The sequence below is a fragment of the Schistocerca serialis genome, chromosome 2, assembly GCF_023864345.2.
Source record: "Schistocerca serialis cubense isolate TAMUIC-IGC-003099 chromosome 2, iqSchSeri2.2, whole genome shotgun sequence".
In the NCBI taxonomy this organism is placed as follows: Eukaryota; Metazoa; Arthropoda; class Insecta; order Orthoptera; family Acrididae; genus Schistocerca; species Schistocerca serialis.
The window spans coordinates 125,400,852-125,416,772 of record NC_064639.1 but is presented as its reverse complement, the minus strand read 5'-3'; positions in this window follow the sequence as shown (position 1 = coordinate 125,416,772).

Below are 15,921 nucleotides of genomic sequence, written 5' to 3'. Positions count from 1 at the left end.
TCCTCTCCGTCTTCGTGTTCTACGGTTCTGAGAAGGGCGAGTTGTGACCATACTTGTTTTTGCGCCCCAAAACGAAACAAAACAAAAACCAACGACAATGACAGAAATTGCGGCTGATGCAATGAACTTCCACTACTATTTGGCCTTTTAGATTTGCCTTAATCAAAATTAATAATCATCAATCATTAAAACATTTTCTTACTAACAAAAATAACATTTATAGGTACAGTACCGTATGATGTTACTAATCATTCTCGTTGTATTTGTAATTTGCCTGTCTTGTGTATGAGAAACACCATTCTACATTTTAAGGACTAGGTGAGACTTACAGCTGTATTTTTTTTTTACTCCAAACTGTCGTGGTTACCACACCACGGACCGGCTCAAATTTCTGTTTTACGTAGCTGACACTAATATGAAATGCTTTAATGTATTATGAATACATGTTCTAAATCTGTAGATGACCTTGCAGTCCAAAAATGGTTCAAATGGCTCTGAGCACTATGGGACTTAACATCTGTGGTCATCAGTCCCCTAGAACTGAGAACTACTTAAACCTAACTAACCTAAGGACATCACACACATCCATGCCCGAGGCAGGATTCGAACCTGCGACCGTAGCAGTCGCGCGGTTCCGTACTGAGCGCCTAGAACCGCTAGACCACCGTGGCCGGCGACCCTGCAGTCAAGATCACTTTCTACATCTTCCCTACCAAGAAATCCTCAATACAGTCAGAAATTACACTTGACGCCTCATACGATCCTATTTTTTATTATAAGCGTATTTGTAGTTGTGGTATCGATAGCTACGATGCCTCCGTGTAGGTGCAAGTTCGTAGGTTGGCAGCACGACACCGACACAGACGACAGCGCCCTCTAGCCGGCGCTGCGCGGCTCTACGAGCGCCGCTCCGGGTTCAGCCCATTTGATGTGGAGCAGACGACCAAGCAACAATGTAGTGGCTCGCCCACTATGAAATAGAAACAGATTTTGCCTTTGTACCTTCTAGCCGATGTTTGATTGATGAACGGCTTCGAATCTACGTGCTCATCTGTACCCAAAGTTAAGTAAAAGAGTTATAACCCATACGCAGTACATAAGCATTTCACGTTTTCCTGCTCCTACTCACGTCCTACTTTCGGCCTGCCCTTCAGTTTACAGGAGCAGACCCAGCGCCGCCTATCCAGGCGGAATACAAAAGTAGTACTGCGTGAAAAAGCTACATGCAGCGTTTCTCGTTTTCCGAAAAGCTGACTGCTTTCATCCATGGATTTCAGCATGTAATGCAAGAAAAGTGCTAGTTGGGTGTCACATGATCGATATTTTCGAAATCCATACTGGTTGGCGGGGAAGCCGTGTTCGAAATACCTCAACCCAAGCTCAAACGTAAAGGATAGTTATGAACATGTGGATGTCGGGGATATTGGACGGTAGTCCTGTGGATCACTTCTGCTACCCTTCTTGTAAACGGGTGTGACATAGGCTTTGTTCCAGCCCTTGGTCACGGTGTTTCCTTAAAGTGATCAACGAAATTAAACTGTGTGTTAAAATTCCAAAGAAACATTATACTTGAGCATATACTCATAGCCAAAAACATCAGAACATTGATATTACGTAACTCATAGTTTAATAATTCTGGTAACTAGTTCATACCTTGAATAAATAAAAGCCACTTAACACGACAATGAGTGTGTCCTGGGCGTAACAGTGTGCGATAATAGAGGCGTGTACGTACATAATCAAAATATTAAGATAAAACAAGGTGACACTTCATTCTAAACAAGCACAGAACCATAATAAAATACTATTATACGCATCCAGGGCTACATTTTCCTCGTCCTTAAAGTATTGCGCTGTCTATAACGTGATGTAAAGTTCCAAATGACTCATTAGCAGCATCTGGGCTACGACAAACAGTTCTGTTGTCGTTGGGAATGATTACAAGTGTAAGAGAACAGAGGGAACATGCCTGCACCGCTGTGTCTGTTTCCTTGATTCATCTAGCAGCGACTGTCCTTACTTGTGGTGCCGTCTTGAGGTAACGGCTTCTCCATGAGACCTCATTATTTGCACTACGCCACTATTTTATGCCTGCTAACTTGAGAGTTTCAAGGAGAATCGTCCAGTCAATGTCAAAAACTTTCTCGAAATGTAAAAATAATACCTTAGGAAATCGGTCAAGGAAATGTACTTCAATTTTTGTAAGTAGGAAGTGATCTTCCCCCAAAGTCAGCCTCTACCAGTTTTTTATTCTTCCTTATATAATTCGTCATTACTTTCGTCATTATTTTGCCGCTAGGGTTTACTAAAGTGATTGATTGATTTTTGTTTACACCTGTCAGCGCTGCCTTCTTTGGAACTGGAATCAGAACCTTCTACTTTAAGTGTGAGTATATTTCACCTGTCTCACATACCTTCCACACGAGGGGAAATAATTTTGTCATGGCTGGCTCTCCCAAGGATCACAGTAATTCTGAGGCAATTTTGTCCACTTCTTTCCAGTAACAGATCTTTCAGTACTCTGTTAATTTCTTCTTGCAGTATCATACATGCAATCTCTTCTTCACGTAATTCCTCTTTCCTTTCTGCAATATTGGCCTCAAGTTTGTTTCTCTTATCGCCCTTCCCTCAATTGGCTTTCCCTTCATGGCTTAGGAGCTCGGATTGCACGCCAATACTGATATTCTTACAGTTGCTTCTCTCCTCTCTGAAGATATAATTTCCCTATAGGCAGAATATATCTTTCCTCTAATTATGCTTGCTTCAACTACCTTGCATTTTCCCTCTAGACATTCCTGCTTAGCCATTCTCACTTTTTAGATACATCTATTCCCTTTCAACTGCTGTATTTTTGTGTTTTACCCTTTCATCAGTTCAGCTCAATATTCCCTTCGTTATCCAAAGATTTCACATACGCCTTGTCTTTCTATCCGTGTGATCCTCTGCTGTCTTTCTCCTCTTTTGTGTTCCTTCCTCCTCTTTCAATCAAACATTGCGTAATGCTTTCTTTGTCAAATTGAAGGAATTGGATAGAGTCAATATCTGAAACTCTCAATAAATTCCAGGTTCCACATTTAAATAAAGGTAAGACTGATTAAAAATCTGGTTTTGAAATCTCTGCCCATGAAAACACCTTACACTTCATAAAATCTGTCTGAAACCAACTGTCCCAGCTCTCTTCCATGTATAATTATTTTTTCGTGATTTTTAGACCAAGTGTTAGCCAGTTCGTAGAATTTTGGATAGAGCATAAGTAAATCCTTGTTTAGTAGTATAAAATGAAGTGGGGAAAGAAATGAAAGACTAGATTGCCTCCTCTTCCTCTTCCTTTTCATATTACCGAATATCAGTTAGTTACAGGAGATGAAAATTTCATTCTGATGACTATCTGATAATTTTGTTTACCCCAACATATAGTCTTTCAATCCCTTCCTCATATGTTGTGGAGCTACTTAGCATGTAAACTTATACTTCTGTGGTTCGTGTTGGATTCATGGCTATCGTAGTTACAATCATACATCCACTATTCTGTTTGTAATAGCTTACCAGAATTCTTATTTTCTTATTCACTCCTGATCAGATCACTAGATGCTTAACACAAAATTTGCAGTGGCCAGAAGGACAGGAATTCTGCACTATCACTATCACTCCATTAATTCCTACTACATATATAAACTTCAGCCTATCCCCATCCATTTTATAGTCTTTTACCCTGTCCACACGATTCCATGCTGTGATGCACAGAACCCCAGTCTAGTTTACTCATGAGGATGCTGTCATCAGGAACAGTCTCCACCCAGAGCTACAAATATGGGACTACTTTACCTTCAGAGTACTTTATCCATGAGGATACCAGCTGAAGTTTCCTCTTACTTCGAGCCATGTACAGTACCAGCACTATGTCATATTCGTTCCAGACTACATGAGTGAACGTAAGTGGCCCAGAGAACAGAGTTCCATAGTACATAAACACAGTAGAGGAAAGGAAATACAGTACTAACCTGACCATATCACATGTTGAAAGTGACCGCCATTCATTTCTTGACACTTTTGGGCCCTAGTCAGAAAGTTTGTTAAGGCGGATCGAAGTTGGACTATTCGAAATGCTGCAACCTCATCTGAAACTTTCTGCTGCAGTTCTTTACAACCCTCGTAGTCTTAATGACACACATTAGTGCGTGATTAGTTTGTCTGGGAATCTCTCAAGTCTGACAGCTCACGTACCTAGCTGCCAACTCAGGTCAGCTGATCTAACTAACCACTGCTATCAACTGTGTCAGGCATGAAAATAGTGTAAACGTGCTCCAAGGTTCGACGGTTGTATGCCCAGTTGTTCCATCCCACTGGAAGTGACTGTAGATCTTTGCCAATGTTTGAGGCACACAAGCTTCATCTTCTGTTACATGCAATGACAGTTGCGTCAGGGGGGAGTGGAGTTTCTATGGTGTACTGTTGAAATGTTATGCAAGGTATTTTTCAGCAAATCTATGATGCACTGTTCAAAATATTTGGCCAACATGTATGGTTCCATATCAATTGAAAAGTGAAGTTAAAAATTCAAACACTCTGATTTCATGGACATTTCTTGAAATCTAATTGATCTAATGTCATACTTGCCAAACTGAGTATATACATGCTCAAAATACTTACACAAACTTACGTTCAAAGTATGGGGGCTAGAAGTATTTTGCCACTAAAAGGTGTTAACTTGTGGCTGATAATTCGCTTGGACTAATAATACATCTAGAGTGTGTTTGAAAACTACTTCTTTCTCCTTATAATAATAAAGCTGTTTGTGATAGTTTCTTTCTCAGCCTTTTTCTCAAATCACTGAGCTGCCTTTTGCATCATGGAGTGTTCATTTGTTCAACAACATTGTCCTTCTGTGATGAGAGTTGGATCATCAGTATATGTCACAGATTTGTATGGTGGTACGTTTGGCAGGTCATTCAAATAGACAAAAAACAGAGTCGCACAATGATCTATGAAGTTAATTTAGTATAGAGAAATTCCAACAAAGTCTGATCTCAAAGTAAAACAACCATTTGTCGGACAAACAGAAACCAAAGTTCCAGTAGTAATAGTGGTGCTTTAATTAAGAAATCGGAGACATGTGGAATAACCGAAGTGCTACGTGGGACACCATGAAAGGGCCTCGGTGAGCTCTGCTAGGTTTTCATCATAAATGCGTGGCCTATTTTCAAAACCATGTAGTGATGATAAATAAAAGTGAGCTATCAACAATAATAGAAAAAATGTTTAGTAGACTTACATTTAATACAACTTTTTCAGTTGTTGCAGTACAGCTTCAATGATTTATAATATTATTGGTACATCGCCACAGGTCTCCAATTGCGGGGTGTATGTCTGTCTTCTTTATTCATTTCACTGCTTACACTATTGACAGTTTATTTGAGGTATACAATAGTCTTGAAATGTTAGCTCCAAACTCACAATTGTCTTGCCAGTACAGTATTTATTGTTTTAGGATAGATAGATCACTGAGCAAATCTAAAATGAAAGACATGAAGTTAGAGAAACTATCTATCCTAAGAATATACTGGTTGTAGTTTGCTATGCAAATTTTGGCAAGGCTATCTTCAACTCTCTGCTTCTTCTGAACGAGGAAATAATCGAAATGAAATAGATTTCCATCCCATAAATTATGGGAAAGTAGCCACGTGAAACTGCAATAGCATTTAGCTCATCTGTAGTTAGGAGTCACTATAGACAATTTTTATAAATTTTCGGAGCTGCCTTATGTTTCTCCTCCATTTGTTATTCTACTGAGGGGTAATACACAATTATCAGACGAAACAATATGACCACATGATTAATAGTTCCTTTGTCCACCTTTAGAACGAAGTATATCGTTGATTCTGCATGTCAGGAATGCGACGGTTTGTTGGTAGGTCTGTGTGCATAGGCATCTGATTCCCGACCTCCAGAGTCATGTAATTCGCGTGAATGACATGTCGCTGATTTGTGTATGTAGTGATGGTGCCTGAAAGTGACCCAGATGGGTTCCATAGGACTGACTTTGACGTCTTAGCGGCAAATTCGCTCGATGTAAGTTGACTATAAGGCTCCTCAAACCACTGAGGCAGAACCATGCTACAAAGTCACAGATAGTTCTACTGCTAAAAGCTGTGTTCCCCAATGGCAATGTCATCAAGTATGACAGCTGCGAACTACCTGCATCCCATTCAGAGTATCCTCAATTACTACCACATGTCTCATGCTATGGTAGACATTGTCCTGCAGATGCATAATACGCAGCACAGCATGAACGCAGGTTGGTGAGAGCATTGTTTGAAGCCGCCATTCACCCCGATGACAGCATTTGTGGACACTGCCACTGTAGGTCGCTGGTAAATATTTGATTCACTGGACGACCTGACACGTTGGCATTCGACCGTCGGTCAATGGAAATGGTCCCGTTCCCACTGCAGTCATGATCGTTCACATGTCCACCGAACGACATCGTCACATTTGGATGGTTTTCTGCACAGCTCCATGTTCAACAATGGGATGAACGGTGTGCTCAGAAACACTTTGTGCACCAGCATTGTGTGTTTTCAGCAGACGAGATGCCACAGATCACCATCTACCCTACATTACACAGCAGATAAGCCTCCGAACCCCATATTCTGTGAAGAGTCGTGGATGTCAAACCATATAGCGCCTACTGGCAGTTGCATTTTTCTCCTACCTCTTCCCATAGATATTCACGTGGTACTGTCGTGAGTATTTGACGAGCTTTTCATTTTAGAAATACTCGTTCACACGCTCTGTGTAATGACATGCTGCCCTTACTCAAAGTCGTTTATTTGAGTGGATTTCCCCATTTGCAGCGTATATCTTCACGAGAGTGATCCCTTGCCCGTATGTGCTCCGCTTACGTGAATTTGTTGCAGCATCACATCCCTACAACGCCACCAGGCAGCATTCATTGGTTAATATGTTTTGGATGATGAGTGTATATACAGAGTGGTCAGAAACAGTCAGAAACGTTTTTAAGGGTGTTTCAGCGTAGGTTGAAATGTCTCGAAAACGAATTCGATACGTTGTACCAATTAGCTCGCATCACAGTTATGTAGATGGTAGTGTACAGGTGGTGCAGGTTCGGGTTCGATCACTACTACCATACCATGTCCAAGTTTTGTATTGCTCTGTTGTTTGGCTTTAACACAACAAACAAAAGACACATTTGGTGACATCACCTCTGTCAGGCCGCTTGAATCTGTGCACGCAATGCACTGAATGCCTAACGTCAACTCTTAGTCCGAGAAGCGTTTAATGGTGTTTAATGAACTTATAAATGTTACGATGTACCAGCCTGTACTGTTTCTGACCACGCTGTTTTCTGATGACGCCTCACAACTTTATACCTTACTGCAGCCTCAGTAATAGTTGTATTTCCACCTTGTTTGTTTCATTTCCTAATCTTGTCTTTTGTTTTAGCGAACACCAGTTTTCTGCTGCCTTTTAGTAAAATTAAAATAGAAAGCAGATACGTTTTTTGAGGTCTTATTGTTATGTACAGAATTTTGGGATAACCTGGAGGCATATAGAATTGTTGGCATTTCACTAAGATTATTTGGTTTCATATGCAGTTTGATAATTTTTATAGCCTACAACATGGAAGTCCACTGTTTTGTCGATATTTTGAGCCTGTTTGAGATATGTGTACGTTTTATGTTTCACTTGGAGCAAGTTAGTACTTTAAAGTGTTGACGTCAGTTTCATAAATATCATGCTACATTACCTTCATCCCCATATTATACACTACTGGCCATTAAAATTGCTGCACCACGAAGATGTGCTACAGACGCGAAATTTAACCGAAAGCAAGAAGATGCTGTGATATGCAAATGATTAGCTTTTCAGAGCATTCACACCAGCTTGGCGCCGGTGGTGACACCTACAACGTGCTGACATGAGGAAAGTTCCCAACCGATTTCTCATACACAAACAACAACATTTCACCAGGCAACGCCGGTCAACTGCTGTGATGCCTCGTGTAAGGAGGAGAACAGCGTACCATCACGTTTCCGACTTTGATGAAGACCGGATTGTAGCCTATCGCGACTGCGGTTTATCGTATCGCGACATTGCTGCTCGCGTTGGTCGAGATCCAGTGACTGTTAGGAGAATACGGAATCGGTGGGTTCAGGAGGATAATACGAGGCCGTTGGGATCCAGCACGGCATTCCGTATCACTAGCAGTCGAGATGACAGGCATCTTATCCGCATGGCTGTAACGCATCGATCAATGAGTCAACAGATGGTGCAGATGGTTGTTGTCTTGCAAACGTCCCCAACGGTTCGACGACGTTCGTAGCAACATGGACCGTCAGCTCGGAAACCATGGCAGCGGTTACCCTTGACGCTGCATCACAGACAGGAGCGCCTGCGATGACGTTTTGCCATTGGTGCACCCAGGTTCATCGTTGAGTACACCACTTTTTTCGGATGGATCCAGATTCTTTTTACAGCATCATGATGGTCGCATCCATGTTTGGCGACATGGTGGTGAACGCACATTGGAAGCGTGTATTTGTCATCGCCATACTGGCGTATCACCCGGCGAGACGGTATGCGGTGCCGTTGGTTACAAGTCTCGGTCACCTCTTGTTCGCATTATCGGCACTTTGAACAGTGGACGTTACATTTCAGATGTGTTATGACCCGTGACTCTACCCTTCATTCGATCCCTGCGAAACCCTACATTTCAGCAGGATAATGCACGAACGCATGTTGCAGGTCCTGTACGGGCCTTTCTGGATACAGAAAATGTTCGACTGCTGCCCTGGCCAGCACATTCTCCAAATCTCTCACCAATTGAAAACGTCTGGTCAATGGTGGCCGGGCAACTGGCTCGTCACAATACGCTCGTGACTACTCTTGATGACCTGTGGTATCGTGTTGAAGCTGCATGGGCAGCTGTACCTGTGCACGCCATCCAAGCTCTGTTTGACTCAGTGCCCAGGCGTATCAAGGCCGTTATTACGGCCAGAGGTGGTTGTTCTGGGTACTGATTTCTCAGGATCTGTGCACCCAATTTGCGTGAAAATGTAATCATATGTCAGTTGTAGTATAATATATTTGTCCAATGAATACCCGCTTATCATCTGCATTTCTTCTTGGTTTAGCAATTTGAATGGCCAGTAGTGTAGTATTGAACCTTTTCTGCAACTGTTGATCTTTACTGTTGAGACCTTCCCTGTTTTAAATTGTAACAGAAGAAAACTTTTTATAAAACATTAAATCTTTTCTAAAATGAATGTCAATTTGTACCTTAGTAGTAAATAAATGAAGTCATGCTGCCTCCGAAAATATGTGAAGGCTAGGCCCAGTGCTTGCTGGCCTTCTTCCCATTCTGCATCTGATCAGCCCTGTTTAAACATATTTTTCTTGTATCACTGTGACATCGTGATTAATAATAATATTTGAGGACAATTTTTACTGTACCTAGAACATCACAATTTACGAGAGAATGACTAATGATGCAGTTTCAGAACATGTCAATGTAAGAACTTGTTTCAGATGAGTTGTGGGGAATAGGCAATGGACTGATGTGCCCTCCTATCCGCCATTGTTGATGTTTGTCATGACAGATGAAAAGTTTATTTTCAATGTAATCACATGTTCTAACATTGTATAGCTGAACTTGAAACGTATCACAATTATTACAGCAATGAATGTTTACCGTGACGGGATTTATTTCCGTTAACTGCATTGTAAATTACAGCTGATCACATCAGGAGTGTGCGTAGTTTCACTATTGCTTGTTCCAGATAGGTGTTCGAAAAGATAAAACTTCATATGCAGTTTGATCAGAAAATGATAATAGTATAAATTGCCTTTCAATAAAATAACACAGTGTACATCCTGCAGGAAACTAACAAGCATCTGCAATATCATTCCTGAAACCTGTCAACAAAAACATATAGCTGTGTAGTAACACACGAACTACATGTAATACCAGAGCAGATAAATTTCTTCGAAACTTAATATTTAGGGCAAATGTCACAATGTATTTTCTCCAATAAGACCTACGTGTCTGTAGGATACTGAGTAGCCACATAAATATGGCATAGGAAATGATACATTTGTATGTATGTGTCATAGGAAGCAATGCATTTCATTTTAGATTGAGATGTTGGTACCAGTCCACATTTTACTATCACTTAAGTACATAATGTAATTACATTTTACATTTATTAGTATTGTCATGTCTGAGCAAACAAGGCCAACATTTTCGAGAAGTCTGCACTGCTTATAAATTATACATAATTAAGGATTTGGCTAACACAGTAACTAATTCATTGATTTTTGCTACTTCTCATGTTGTTCTGTTGCATAACAGTGGGATATATGAATAATACCGAAGTGGAATAACGTAGGATCAATTGTCCGGTCATCCTCTCAATGTCCAGATCAGAAGGCAGTTTTGAAACGATACAGCAGAATTATCATCATTTTTATTGGTCTTCACAACAATTCTTAATAAAACATGTTCCACATTCCGACAGAACAATACAGTACTGTATTCAGCCGAACTTATTAGAATATACAAATGAATGTTTTATGTCATTTCGTGCCCACCATATTGTGTATGTGATGATTTCATCAGTGGTCTAGTCCTTTCAAAGATAAAGCATTGGTGTCCCACTCCTTCAAAGATTTGCATATAGAAGCTACCAGAGATCTTTGTTCCACTCTTCTCAAGGCCACCAAATGCACTGTATCCTTCTTACGACCATCATACACAAGAAATTTATCATCATCATCTTCTCTTCAAGAATACGGCAGGAATTGCCTGTTACGGTACCCATCTCTGTCGCGGTCTTCCTCTGCCATTGGAGCGGAGGCACTTATTATTTCTTGCCTTTAAGGGAAGTCTCTCACTCTGCATTCTTCGTTTCTATAATCTCGAATTTTATCATTGAGGCTCAAGATTTGCAGTTCTTCTCTAATATCTTAATTTATTAGAGGTATAAAAGTTGCACAAGGGAAGACAGGCTAAGGAATTTCATTTCTTGTCCCTGAATCCGGCTTTGTAGTTTTAGTATAGTGATTACCAAGCAGCAACAAAGTGGGCCAACCAAGATCGCAAAACTTGCACACAGGAATAATAACAAGCTCCACGTTCATTAAAGGTACACAAATGATGAACGTAAGTGTTAAATACGAAGGGCTATCAATAGATCAGCCAGTACTTACAGAAACGCTAATATTAACAAGGTGGCCTCACCTAACTAACTGTCATAATGACTCAGACCGATTCCCAAATTGTACTTAACGCTGTTCTCTAGAGTTAAGGCCCATGGCAGTGTTCGCAAGCAATAACGCTACGTCCGGCAGGCAATACGAGCGTTCACTCCCCACGGCTTGTGCACAGGCTCACTAGCAGGCGGTATATATTTATATATACTCCGACCGGCCCCACAATGACCGCTCCTGACAAGAATCCATAACCGCGCTGACGCCAGGGAACGAGTATTCTTAACAAATGGCGTGCAGCACAAATAGATCGCAATGAAAACAAGGTCAAATCACAGCCACGCTGGAATATATAATGAGCACGCCCCCAATTTCTTAAGGAGCAATAACATTACCGGTATCCCAGTAAATTAACAGGAAACTTAGAGATCACTTGCAGTTGCCTTAAAGCACTTTCAACATTAATCATTTGTCACGGCAGCATTTGGTATGTTTATATAAACAATTAGGCTGGATTCCGTAGAAATATGGGAACACGTGAAGCAATACTGACCCTACGACTTATCTTAGGAGAAAGATTAAGGAAAGCCAAACCTACGTTTCTAGCATTTGTAGACTTGGAGAAAGCTTTTGACAATATTGACTGGAATAATCTCTTTCAAATTCTGAAGGTGGCAGGGGTAAAATACAGGGAGCGAAAGGCTATTTACAATTTGTACAGAAACCAGATGGCAGTTATAATAGTCGAGGGACATGAAAGGGAAGCAGTGGTTAGGAAGGGAGTGAGACAGGGTTGTAGCCTCTCCCAGATGTTATTCAATCTGTGTATTGAGCAAGCAGTAAAGGAAACAAAAGAAAAATTCGGAGTAGGTATTAAAATCCATGGGGAAGAAATAAAAACTTTAAGGTTCGCCGATGACATTGTAATTCTGTCAGAGACAGCAAAGGACTTGGAAGAGCAGTTGAATGGAATGGACAGTGTCTTGAAAGGAGGATATAAGATGAACATCAACAAAAGCAAAACGAGGATAATGGAATGTAGTCGAATGAAGTCGGGCGATGCTGAGGGAATTAGATTAGGAAATGAGACACTTAAAGTTGAGGTTTGCTATTTGGGGAGCAAAATAACTGATGATAGTCGAAGTAGAGAGGATATAAAATGTAGACTGGCAATGGAAAGGAAAGCGTTTGTGAAGAAGAGAAATTTGTTAACATCGAGTATAGATTTAAGTATCAGGAAGTCGTTTCTGAAAGTATTTGTATGGAGCGCAGCCATGTATGGAAGGGAAACATGGACGATACCTAGTTTGGACAGGAAGAGAACAGAAGCTTTCAAAATGTGGTGCTACAGAATAATGCTGAAGATTAGATGGGTAGATCACGTAACTAATGAGGAAGTATTGAATAGGATTGGGGAGAAGAGGAGTTTGTGGCACAACTTGACAAGAAGAAGGGATCGGTTGGTAAGACATGTTCTGAGGCATCAAGGGATCACCAGTTTAGTATTGGAGGGCAGCGTGGAGGGTAAAAATCGTAGAGGGAGACCAAGAGATGAATACACTAAACAGATTCAGAAGGATGTAGGCTGCAGTACGTATTGGGAGATGAAGAAGCTTGCACAGGATAGAGTAGCATGGAGAGCTGCATCAAACCAGTCTCAGGACTGAAGACCACAACAACAACTTTGGCTGCAGTTATGTACGTGCCCGGACAATATGTCCCAAAACAAGTTAAAATTTGCATCAAAATCACTGAAAACACACACTCCACGGATGATCAAAAACTAAATTAGGAACATCAGCGTCCTTAAAATACCCACTGTGGAACCAAGTTCAGAACCATCTCCGGCAGCTACCCATGCCACAATAAGTTGAACTAAGAAGATTGTTGAAACAGAATAAAAGTCATACAAAACGTGGAGCTTGCAAATTACGAGCTGGGAAGCTGTTCAGTGTGAGGCGACGGACCCACCGCAAGTTTGCCCGTCAAGGCGCGCAATGATCGGCACCGTACATCCGGCGCGACAAAAGACAAGGGCGGCGAGCACGGCGAGGCCCCTGCACCACAGTTAGGGACGCGGGCTTGTTTTCAACACCAGTTGGCTCGTTGAACGCCGACCGGAGACTCACAGGTTCACCCGGAAAACCCGCAGGGAGGAGCAGTCAAAGATAGCAAGACAGCCGAATATCGATACCAGCGATGCAAGTCGAACACCCTAGCGCCGGCCGCCACGGCTCACCGAATGTCCCAAAGAACTATCATTCTTATGGCGTACTAACACGTCTAAAAAGGGTGAAGATCAATTGAAAAGCCTGGGCTACCAGGACAGAGCGGATTAGGCTGTGGAAAGGGGCTAAAATAAGTTGCTGTCAGTTTAACTCGACATACAAACTCGACTGGAGGCCGCACATTAAGCAATAAGAAGACTTTCAATCAAAGGCAGGAGGCTTTATCTTAAAACAAAACAAGATCATTAATTTAGGAGATACTGATATTCGGCTGAAGGCCACACATCAACGAAATAACTACAAGCCAAACAGGGAAATCGCTATGTAACACACAAGGAACGGCGCTCAGTTTCCAAGGGTCGACCTGGGATTGTAACACTAACGCCCGTTTAAAAAGTCGTTGGACTGGCTGCCCGTCACAATCTGAAGGCAACCCACTCGACAGACAGACAGCCGATCGACCAATCAACAAAATCAGTTCCACTCCACGTAACCAGCGAAACGACCACCAGATTTCAATACAACGACACACAGAATATTGGCACCCACAACGACCAACAACACCTCAACTGCCGAACTACACGCCGCGCTCGACAGCAACAACACGACGAGGAAAATACACTGCCAAAAATTACGTCATTGACCAGGGCAGGTAACAGGAACTTCAACGGTCACAAGGCAGAAGATACCGCCGACTAAAACACACACACGTTGTTGCTCGTGGGTATGTCCCAATAGCGACAACCAGGAACAAACCAAGAAATTTAAACAGTTGAGGTTCGATAGTAGGTTAAGTGAGGGCGCAACTTTCATGTCCAAGATGGTGGGCGACGAACTTCGTAGCACCCGCGAGCAGCACCTCACACTCCAACCGCACGTGCACATCGCCAGCGGCCGCGGTCAGAGTACGCGCGACGGAGACGTCCTTGCTGCTCCGCGCCATCCGACCGACTCGTCACACACCGCCCAGCCGGGAACTATGTTCGCCACACCAGAGATAGTACAGCAGTACTAGTATCGATACACGCTGCTGCTGCTGCTGCTGTCACTCACAGAGAGGACAGCAACATTATCGCGATAACCGCAGGAGGAATAAAACCACAGGACTTCAACCGAGGTTTAACCCAAGAAAAGCATGACTCGAGCCAGCCACGGCTCACCCATCTTTCTCAATCTCCATAGTTAACTTTGTGTTCTCATGTAAAGGGCTTAAATGACAAAAAGATACTTTTGTTGTATGGCCTCATGGCAGACAAAACTGTAACAATTCATCTAATTAACGCCAGGAAACAGTAGACTTTAAGACCGCAGACCGAAGAGCTCTCTCCTCAAAGTCTTCGAAGAAAGAGTAGCCACCACAGGGGAGAAGGGACTCGCCATGTCGACACCGTCAGTTTCGAAGGTTTTTATTTAATAACGAATTCGTTGAACAATGTTCTGCTACAGCTTATTGTATTCTTTTGCATTTCCATGGGACATTAAAATAACACCAAAAGTTTAGCTCCCAACGCATGCGCAGTAAGCCGCCAGTACGATTCGCATTCGCGGAATTCGCTATGAATACCACGACGGCATCAGATCTCTTCACTACTTCGTTTACTCACCTGAGGATGGCCGGCCGTCTCTGGGCCGAAATATCATGGCAGAGTGTTCATGGGATCCGGCTGCAAACCCGATAATTACTATAAGAAATAATACGTCGGGAAAATTTCAGAAGTCACGTTGAATTTCAGCACAGGTATTAAAATTTGGTTTTGTGCGTCCTAGAGAGTGTTGCTGTTGTAATTTCGCATCTCCAACAAATAAGTGGGAAAGTCACTTGTGTTATTTTGTTTCATTAACGTCTGTTTTGGGAAACTGTCTCTCACCTTTGGGCAATTACACGGTGCAGAACGAGCTTTCGTTTGGGTGACAAGCGGGTACGCCTACTAAACACACCCGACCACAGTCATTGCCCTACGGCGTATACGATCGACGCAGCATTACATTTCTGCTGTTCCTTCTGCCCATCACGGAAATTCATTTTTCTTGATGTTTGTGGCCCTGCCATTGGAGATGATTTCCTAGTTTTTTTTTTTTTTTTATACAGGGTAATGCCGGACTTTAGTGAGAGTGCACACATGACTGCCATTGACTGACAGACAGGTGGAAAATAGTCACCCACACCGGTTCATGTTGAGTGCGTTGAGCTCGCTTTGGCTCGCACGAACACTTCTGTGGCGTTTTGCAGTAAATTCGGACCGCACAAGTGTGTGGAATGCGAGAAGAAACTCGTTCCTTGCGATAGTGTAACCGTGACAGGCAACTCTATGCCATCTCCAGCGACACTATTGGTACTGGGTTATTAATTGAATTCCCCACACTGACAAGCTGCCAAAGCATGTGAAAAACGTTCGCACACCACACAGCACCACATCAAAACAACACCAGGACAACCTATCTTCTCCCGTGCACGTCACTTACT